Source organism: Mandrillus leucophaeus, unplaced genomic scaffold, assembly GCF_000951045.1.
Source record: "Mandrillus leucophaeus isolate KB7577 unplaced genomic scaffold, Mleu.le_1.0 Scaffold637, whole genome shotgun sequence".
NCBI classification, from domain to species: domain Eukaryota; kingdom Metazoa; phylum Chordata; class Mammalia; order Primates; family Cercopithecidae; genus Mandrillus; species Mandrillus leucophaeus.
In genome coordinates this window covers 1,245,653-1,255,194 of record NW_012106886.1, presented here as the reverse complement: position 1 = coordinate 1,255,194, position 9,542 = coordinate 1,245,653, and the positions used below count along the sequence as shown (strand labels likewise).

At 41.1% G+C, this 9,542-nt stretch overlaps 1 long non-coding RNA gene across 1 annotated transcript in view; it reads right to left on the bottom strand.

Annotated features, from left to right (window-relative positions):
- Nucleotides 1-1,219: 1,219 nt before the first annotated feature.
- LOC105554261 overlaps nt 1,220-9,542 on the bottom strand; it is a 68,842-nt gene continuing 60,519 nt past the window's right edge. The window contains exons 3-4 of the long non-coding RNA XR_001008298.1: nt 3,726-3,882; nt 1,220-3,237 (exon numbers count right to left, since the gene is read on the bottom strand). This is a non-coding gene — a long non-coding RNA (uncharacterized LOC105554261). The remainder of the gene's footprint in view (nt 3,238-3,725; nt 3,883-9,542) is intronic.

Sequence of the window (9,542 nt, the reverse complement as noted above, 5' to 3'; positions counted from 1 at the left end):
TATTTTAAACCATTCTCCCTTACTCTGTCCACAGAAATCTGTCCTCCACTAACTTCCACGTATCACTGCTAGTTTAGATCCTTAAGATAACTTTAATAAGCCTCACCCCTCTCTGAAATAAGTCTTGCCAATATTAGAAAATTTATGTGTGTAGAAACTGGGGGATAAAAAGGATTATAATTGACTTAAGTTGATACAAAAGGGTAGAGGATTACTAGGAAAGTTATATTTTTAGAACATGAGTTTCCATTTTATTTGTGCAAATTTTTATTTTTACCAAGAAAAAACTAAAAACAAAAACAAAAAAGGCAAGTGTTACCAGTATGGTAGAGACTAGAAGTTCCTTCACTGAAGTTCTTGACGCAGTTATGAGTCCATGTGACTGTCTTGTCGCGAGTTTAGCCTGCACCACTCTGAACCCAAGTCCTGCTTCTTGCCTTCCTGAAGCCCAGGCACACTGCGGAGGAGCCACTGCACAACTCTGTTGGGTGAGCAAGCCTTCCAAAGCTAGCCCAGTGGTACTGAGTACTCTAGGTCCACTCACGCAAATATCTCCCAATGAAGTCTCTAATTCCCTATTTGTCTCTCATTTACTATTTCTTCCCCTCTGACTCTTCTCCATCAGTCTACACATCTACTTAAGACTACTATTTACTACGTTAGATTTTGGACAAATTCCATAACCTCACCAAGTTATTATCAGGAATTGCATAGACAAAAATGAGATAAGCCAGATCTTTAAAACTGAGTCTGTAAGGGGGAAAGCCTGGGAAATCAGTGCCTTTTAACCAGCAGGTGGTTCTAATGATGGAGCAAGTTTGGAAAACACTTTCATTAATGTCACAATGCTTTGTTAATACGTAGCTGAATCACCTGAATGCATTTTAAACAGGCAGTTTCCCCTCGTCTCTCCAGACCCACCTGAGACCCACTAACCAAGGCAGACTCTCTTCATGTGTGCATATTCTGATGCAAGGCACCCGCAGAAAGCACTTTTTGGAAGCCTGACTGAAAACTGATAGTGTGCTCCTTGTCCATCAGCATCAACATCACCTGGAAGTGTTTCAGAACTACAGAAAATCCTAGGCCCTACCTCTTCTAAATCAATGTGCATGTTAGCAAGACTCCATCCCCCTGCTCTGGGCAATTCTTATGCATGTTACCTTTGAGAACAGGTTTTAGTTAGGGTTCTCCCTAGAGACAGAAGCTACAGATGTATAGAGAGATATATGAAAAAGGATTTATTAGAGGTAATTGTCTTACTTGCTTATGGAGGCTGAGAAGTCCCACAACAGACCTTCTGCATGCTGGACAACCTGGAAAGCCTGTAGCGTGGCTCAGTCTGAGTTTGAAGGCTTCAGAACCATGGCATTCTATGGTGTAATTCTCAGTCCAAAGCTGAAGGTCAGAGAGCCCGGTGGCACCTTGGTGTGAGTCCTGGAGCCCAAAGGCTGGAGAACCTGGAGTTCTGATGTCTGTCTACAGGCCGGGCTCTTCTCCAGGGAGACTTTGCCCTTTATCCGCCTTTTTGTTCTATTTGGGGCCCCCAGCTGGTTGGATCGTGCCTGCTCATATGGAGGGCAGATCTTCTTCATTTAGTCCCAGTTTCCCTCAGAAGCACCCTCACCGACACACCTGGGGCAGCCCAATTATTTCTAATCAAACGCCAAATCACCTTGGTTTCCCTTTCGGCAGAAGAGGGAAGGGCTCAGTATCTACTGAAGCATGGAGAGTAAATAATGCTTTCCCAGATAAGTATCCCTTAATGCAGTGAAGTTCACACCCAAAACCAACCATCACAGAAGCAGTGACTTAAGCCCAACAGTGAATCTCAGAATCAAGATTCTAGAAATGATTCTGTTCTCAAATGTCCATGGGCTAATTTAAGATGTCACTTAACCTACTTAATATCTATCTCTAGATTTTAAAAATTAGTGCACAGGAAACTTCAACAGGTAAGTAGTTGTCTGTCTTTAGAGCTGAGGTCTGTGTGGCCAGGTGATCTGTGTCTGTTCCACGTTTCCATTTGGAATGCCCAGAGCTCTGCCTACCAGCTGGTTTGGGATGTCTATGGCATGAATCATCAGCCATTTGGACCTTGACAATAAAGGATTTTTACGGGGAAATTGCTCCTCATCTTAGGCCTCAGTTTCTCTATTTGTAAAGGAAGATTACCACGCCCACTTCATTGTTTTGCAGAGAAGATCCAAATGATGTATGTAAAATGCAAGCTCAGAATGAAGCATGAGGCCATGTTTTATTTGTGAAAGGGAATGGGAAACCATGGAGGCAGGCAGTAGTGGTGAATGTCTCTGGAGCTATATTTGAAGCCCTCACTGGCAGGTTCATACTACCTTGCTATTGTCAAAGAAGGAATAAACAACAGTTGTATCACATTGGTACCACATCTGGAGAAATGCATGGGAGGACAAAAGGCAGGTAGGTATAAATGTGAAAATCATTTTCCCAGAGAAGTCAATTTTTATTTGCAGCTCCTTTGGCCTCTCAGTTTATTGTTCTACCTCCAAACCCAGAAGGGCCCTCACATTTACCAACAACCTGGAATAATACGTTTCTGACCGAAATTTTAACAATTGAGGATTTTTGAATCATGAATGCATACACCAGCAGGACTGTTTAGGATCCTTCTCTCTGTTTCCTTGCAAAGTTATTCATTCCTATGTTAATTTATACCTGCATTCCTCAAGTATTTACTATGTCTCAGGCAGTATGCTAAGCTTTGGATATGCATGACTTTATTTAACCCTTATTATAACCCTATGAATGAGGAACTCATGCCTTTTCTGTAGAGAAGGAAACTGAACCACAGTTAAGTCATAAACATGAAGAGTTCACTCAGCTAGTAAGCGACAAAGACAGCCATTAAACCCAAGCAGCCTGACTCAGACTCCTTTGCTATTGGAGCAGCTACTGTGTGCCTGGCACTGGGGCTACAAAAATGAGATACATATAGTTTTTGCTCTCAAAGGATAATGGCCTAAGAGAAGACTGCAAATTCTAATGCAAGGAGGGTAACCCCATCACAAGACTTGCTCATCGTAAGCATTGCTAATGGATCCTCACAGTCTTTCCCACTGAATCTGGACTTGTTATGTAGGGTTCCAGGAAATCACTGCAATTGCTTGAAAATGGCATTTCAGATGTCACTTTTTTCCCATTCTTGCTACAGTGGAAATAAATCTAAAATTATTAATGTTTATTACATCTTGCCTTGGCCTGTGATAGAGGCAAAGGAGAGTATTGATATGGTGTACAATTAACAATATTAGGTATTAAAGATCTGTTGCAAACAAGCACAAGCCTAAGACACGACACTATCACGATAGTCAAATAGCCAAGAATATTGCTCTAATTTGTACAATTTGTCAAGAAAGACAAGCCTTTTACCTTATCCAAATCATGTCACGTCTCCTAAATCTCATAGCTCATATGAGTAATTTGCTTGAATTTTATCTTTTCAGGAATTTAAAAAAGGTTAAAAACGGAGTCTAAATAAGATATAACTGCATTTAATATCAGATGAGGTGGGCTGACAAGGCAGAAATCTACCTTAGCAAACCTAATATTTTTCACCTTTCTCCAGTTAATCGAAAATGCACAGGTGGGCTAGGCTAAAATTAGCATAAGAGAAAAACATTATTTCTGTTTATATAATTTGCATTCCTTTGTAATCAGTGAAATGACATATCAGACAAGAGGCTTACCTGCTGTCATGCAGTCTTTAATCCCCATCATATATTAATTATCCCTCTGCAATATAATAAAGCTGCTTCTGTCAGGATGGCATTGAATGTAAACAGTCCCAATTACTGGTAATTCTCAACTGTTTTGCAGAAAGAAAAGTGTGGTATGATCCGTGGGCTTTGTAAGGAAACAAAATAATAAAGTTAACTGAGTTTGTCATCTTAGTTGAAACTTTTCTGCAGACTTCCCAGGTCCTGTGCTTACTTTCTTGAATTATTTCTAAAAACTGAAGCAACATACAAGCAGACTCTTGGGAACAAAACATCTTTCCATTTATAAGTTTCAGGAAAATTTTAATAGGCTGAAAGTGAGTAAGCAAGTTGTGCTGCTAATTTCCCACAGGCATTTCCCAAGCTTTTACCTATCACACCATAAGACCTTTGAATAACAAGGTTCTGTTTGGGCTGGGTACGGTGGCTCGGTGGCTCACGCCTGTAATCCCAGCACTTTGGGAGGCCGAGGTGGGTGGATCACGAGGTCAGGAGATCGAGACCATCCTGGCTAACACGGGGAAACCTCGCCTCTACTAAAAATACAAAAACAAATTAGCCAGGCGTCGTGGTGGGCACCATAGTCCCAGCTACTTGGGAGACTGAGGCAGGAGAATGTCGTGAACCCAGGAGGCGGAGCTTGCAGTGAGCCGAGGTTGCGCCACTGCACTCCAGCTTGGGCGACAGAGCGAGACTCTGTCTCAAAAAAAAAAAAGTTCTGTTTGAACCACAACATTGTTACTCTTCTTCCACATAAGAGAGAAATAAAAATTTCCATCAGTGAAAGCAAATTACAAGACAGGGAATGAATGTCACACCTGTCTAGCATTATGATGCACTTTCTTTAAGCTTTATCAGCATTTAAACCTTTTGACACTCTCAGAAAGTAGTGGTCACTAGTATTTCTAATGGTTTTTGAGAGAAAGCTCTTCAAAGAGATGATTCCTCCTATGTCAGAGAAAGGCTATCATCCAGGTTGGAGGGTTCAGATGATGGTGACAAAACCAGTCACTCTTCACTATTTTCTCCCCAGTGGCAGACATTACTAAATAATTTCAATGCTTTTTTTCTGAGCCCCATTTAACCTTCTCACCTTAATCCTTTGAGAAGCCACTAACAATGAATTGAAATTGAAGCACAAAATGAAAGACATTGTCATTTCTTCTTTCAGATTCAAACACCTAACTAGAGACTGTTTGAACCACTTCTTCGTTAGGAAGGTACTCAGGAGATAAAAAGGAGCAGGAAATATTTGATGGGATTCCCTAAGCCTTCTCTTTCCTCTTACTTCTACCTGTCCACCAACCCATCTTCTCTTTAAGAAATAATAAAAGTAGTTGTAGAAATTCAAGGTAGGGAGTCTGATATGGATGACTGCCTCATCCCTGGGGAACTAGAATGTCACTTTATGCAGAATGCTTGCTTATACCCATAGAGAGCTTTGTAGGCCTTGGTAAAAAATAAAATGAGAAACTATTAAAGGATATCATCCAAAAAGCAGCTTAATGTCTAAGCTAAAAAAAATCACTATGGCTCCTATGTGAATAAAAGTTGCAGAAGAGCAGAATGAATACTGGGGTAACCAGTTGGGAGTTGCTGTAGTCTATGGAAAAAACGATTGTCCTTGATCAGGTTGGCCTGCCACAACAAAACACTACAGAATGGGTGTCTTAACAAGCAGACATTTATTTCTCAGAGTTCTGGAGGCTGGAAGCCCAAGAGTGCCAGACTGCTCAGGTTCTGGTGAGGGCTCCCTTCCTGACTTGCATTTGGCCACCTTCTTACTGTGTCCTTACATAGAGGATAGACAGCTCTGGTGTATCTTTTTCTTTTTATTAGGACATTAATCCAGTCATGGTTACTCCACCCTTGTGACCTCATATAAATCTAGTTATCTCGCAAAGGTCCCATTTCCCCCTGAAAAAACCCCATCTCTCCCTGTCAGATTGGAAGTTAGGGCTTCAACACAGTCATTTGGAGTGGGAAGGAACACAAAAATTCAGTACATAACAATGATGGTAATGTGGAATAGGTGAGAGCAGTGGAGTGCAAAATTATTCATAAAGCGGAATTCACAGGACTTGGTGAATTGATTGAATTAGGGAGGTGAGGAAAGAGGGGCATCAAGGATAGTGCCAAAATTTCTAGCTTGAGTAAATGGGTAGGTGATGTCATTTACAGAAAAGAAGAAACAAATTTAGTGATTATGCAACTTATTCCAAATAAAATTTATCTGATCTTATATATGAAATACTTTTTGAAAGACCTAGAGTGATGCTACTCAATGTAATCGTCTATCCTAAAGATAAATATTAATTCTAATAATAATAATAGTTAATTTTATTGTTTTGTGACTATCAAGTATAATGCTAGGCTTTGTATATTCATTTTCCATTTCATAAATAGCTCTATGACATGGATATTATCATCCTCATTTTACAGATGAGTTAACAGAGACACAGAACAATTAATTTTCTGTGTTTTGTAATACCAATGTTTGCCAACATTCATTTCTCTTCTAATCAGGGACAAAGAGGACTACAATCCCCTGCCCACTTGAAGTGGAGTGTAACCTCATGATGTGCTTCGGCCAGTGGAATCTGAGTAGATGAAAACTATCACTTTCAGGTGGAAGTATTTAAGAGCCTTTGTTTGATTTTCTGTGCCCCCTCTTCCTCTGCTGAGCTGACCAAAGCAGTCAGGGGTTCAGGTAGTATAGCTGTATGTTAATATAGATCATATAGGATCTGTAAAGTAATTACAGTTACATCGGGCATGGAACATGAACAAGAAACAAAACATGGTTGCATTAAGATGTTGAGACTTGGGGAGGGATTCCTTATTACAGCGTAACAGCTTCTTCTGACTTACACGAATTCACAGTCAGTAAAAGACTGAATCAGTATTGGAAAACAGACCCTTTAACCACAACAGAGTGTTTATAAAAGACGGAAATTATCTCAAAAATGTGGCAGCTTATATCAGATCAGAGACTTGGCAAGGGGGGTGAGGGGAAGGCAGTGTTGAATATCTGTGACCTGTACAGACCTTTCCCTATGGGAGGTGTCGTCCTTTGTCTTCACTTTTTTTTTTTCTACTTGCATTGGACCTCTTGCCCTATCGACAAAAAAACCCTGCTTATTGGTATAAATTCAAGTGTTTCAAATAAGCCTGTGAAGAACATCAGTGGTTGCAGTCAACTACTTCAGGTTTTGGCCAAGGGAAGAAGCTTAGTCACTGAATGATCAATTGGCCAAATATACCAAATTTGCTTGTAGTAATTTTGTAAACATTTAAAAAGACTTAACCAACTTAACTGAAATGTTCATCTTTGGGTATCAAATATAACATTCAGAAAAATAATTCTGAGTATTAATATGGACATTTTTCTTTAATCTTGATTTATTATGTTATATTTTGGGTAATTCTGATTTATTTTATTTACTTTGGAGTTTAAATTAAAGCTCACAATTGGCTTTTCACAAATTGGCTATCAGTGAACTAGCCTTAGCAAACGAACATTTGGAAAATTAATTTTCAGAAAGTTGTCCACTTCCACTGTCCCAAAGAAAGTTCCAGGTCTCAGAAATAAAAGCAATTTTATGAATTTAGCTGAAGCTGCAGTGACAAAGAGACATGTTGAAATGGGAAAGTTTCCCCTGTTCCCTTCTCACGGCACGTGACAGGAAGTGGCTAGCTTCTTATGTGCCCCACTGCTCAAACCTCTAGGGGAGCATGCAGACGGGAAGGTTGTGGGGCTCCAAGCCCACAGCAATGAATAGGGGTGAATGTTTACAGCTGAAGCCCTAGTGGGCGTGTGTTATGGGGTACTCTTTTAGTTTAGCCGTTCGTAGGCAGCTTGCACTAGTCAGCTCAATTAGACCTTCTGCCTTATCGCAAGGACAGAGGGCTTTCTGTATCCTGGAGTTTCTTGCTTTGGTGTACCAGAAGAATTGGATCACACGTGGGCTTGGAGAATGAGTGCAAGGTTTTATTGAGTGTAAGTAACTCTCAACAGATGTGGGAGCCAGAAGGGAGATGGAGTGGGAAGGTGGTTTTCCCCTGGAATCAGACCACTGAGTGTCCTGGGCTCTCCTCTGACTACCCCAGTCAAAGTCCACATTGTTCTGTCAGTCGGTGGCCTGCTGGCATCCGTCCTGTGCTTTTCTGCCAGCGTGTTCCCCTAGACATCCTTTCAATATTCAGCCACTTGTGTCTTCTCCCACCGATGTGTTCCTCTCGATGTCCAGTGACTTGTGGGTCTGCCTGCTAGGGACTCAGGGTTTTTATAGGTATGATAGGTGCAGGATGGGGGCATGGCAGGCCAGGGTAGTCTTGGGAAATGCAACATTTGAGTGTGAAGGCAGGAGTGCCCATCGTCACCTGGGTCTGTGGGTACAGGCAGGGTGTGGAGTCCTTGCCAGGGACCAAGCCCTTTCCTTCCCAGCACTTCCCTTCCCTCCTTTGGTATCAATGTCACATGGACAAAGTAGACACCTTGGCTTTATTTGCTTTTGTCTCCTGACATTCTTTCTCCATTTTCTTATACTGGAGTCTTCAGTGGTTTGGGTGGGAATAACTTCTCCCACCAAGAGCCACAGGGGTTGACATGAGACATCAAGTCAATCAACTATTACATTTCTCATTTCAAATCCTGTATTCACTATTTATTTGTAAATGACAAAAATCTCAATTTAAAAGAGCTGTAGCAGAAAGGACATTTGCTGACTCATAAACCTGGGAAGTCCAGAGGAGCTTCTGGGTTCAGATATGGCTGGATCAGAGATCTCAGGTGATCCTTTCTCTGCCTGTCCTTCTTCTGAAACATGAACCATGAATCTGGAAGTATCAATAACAAGCATGGTACCTGGGAACTCTCAGGTGCCACCTTTCCTTCTACATGGTTCCAGCCTGCCTGAGAGAGATGCTAACAAGGCTCACAAAAAAAAAGGGTCAGAGAATTTAGAGAAGAAACACCACAAAAATGAGTACTCTAGGCCTCACAGCCTCACTTGTAAACCTGGAGGAAAACAAAACCAAACAACAACAAATCCTTAAATATGAGATGACAGGGCTCTTTGCAAAACAAGTCACGAGCAAAATAAAAGCCTTGCTTATAAAAAAGAAAGGCAGTTTTTATAGGAGTGACTGGGATAAAATGTTTATCCTCCACTAAATCTTCTAATGATGGGGGCACCTCTGCCACATTTGACCCTGGTCAAATTTCTCTCTGCTTCTGATACCCTATGTTCCTTTCTTCATTTCTAGGTTTATCTGTTTATTCAAACTCTTTAAGAAACAATAGAGCTTCGCCTGTATAGTTAGTGTGCTGTAAGTAAGTAAGTAAGTAAGTAAGTTGGGATTATTTCAACAAACTTCAAGCAACCAGAAATCAATTAAAAATCAAGATATTTATGGAACACCTAGTGAGTACCAGGCAATATGCTAGGTGTGGAGGCGAAAATAGTGAACAAGATGGGGAAGATGGAAGAGTTGCATATTCTGAGAAATGTCAGCAACATTGATAAAGAACTCTAAATGCAATGAGAGGGTATTGAAGAGCATAAAGTAGGAGCATCAGATGTTGTTGGGGGCATCAAAGAAGGCTTCCCAGAGGAAGTAACAGCTGGAAAGATGGCAGGGAGTTAGCCAGGGGAGACGAATTTCAGGAAGTTGGAGCAGAGTGATGCAGACAGAGGGTGCAGCATGCACCAGATTCAATGGCAAGAGAGCTTGGTGCTGTTGAAAAATTGAGCAATGGTAGCTTCAAAAGTGAGGAGGAGAAGT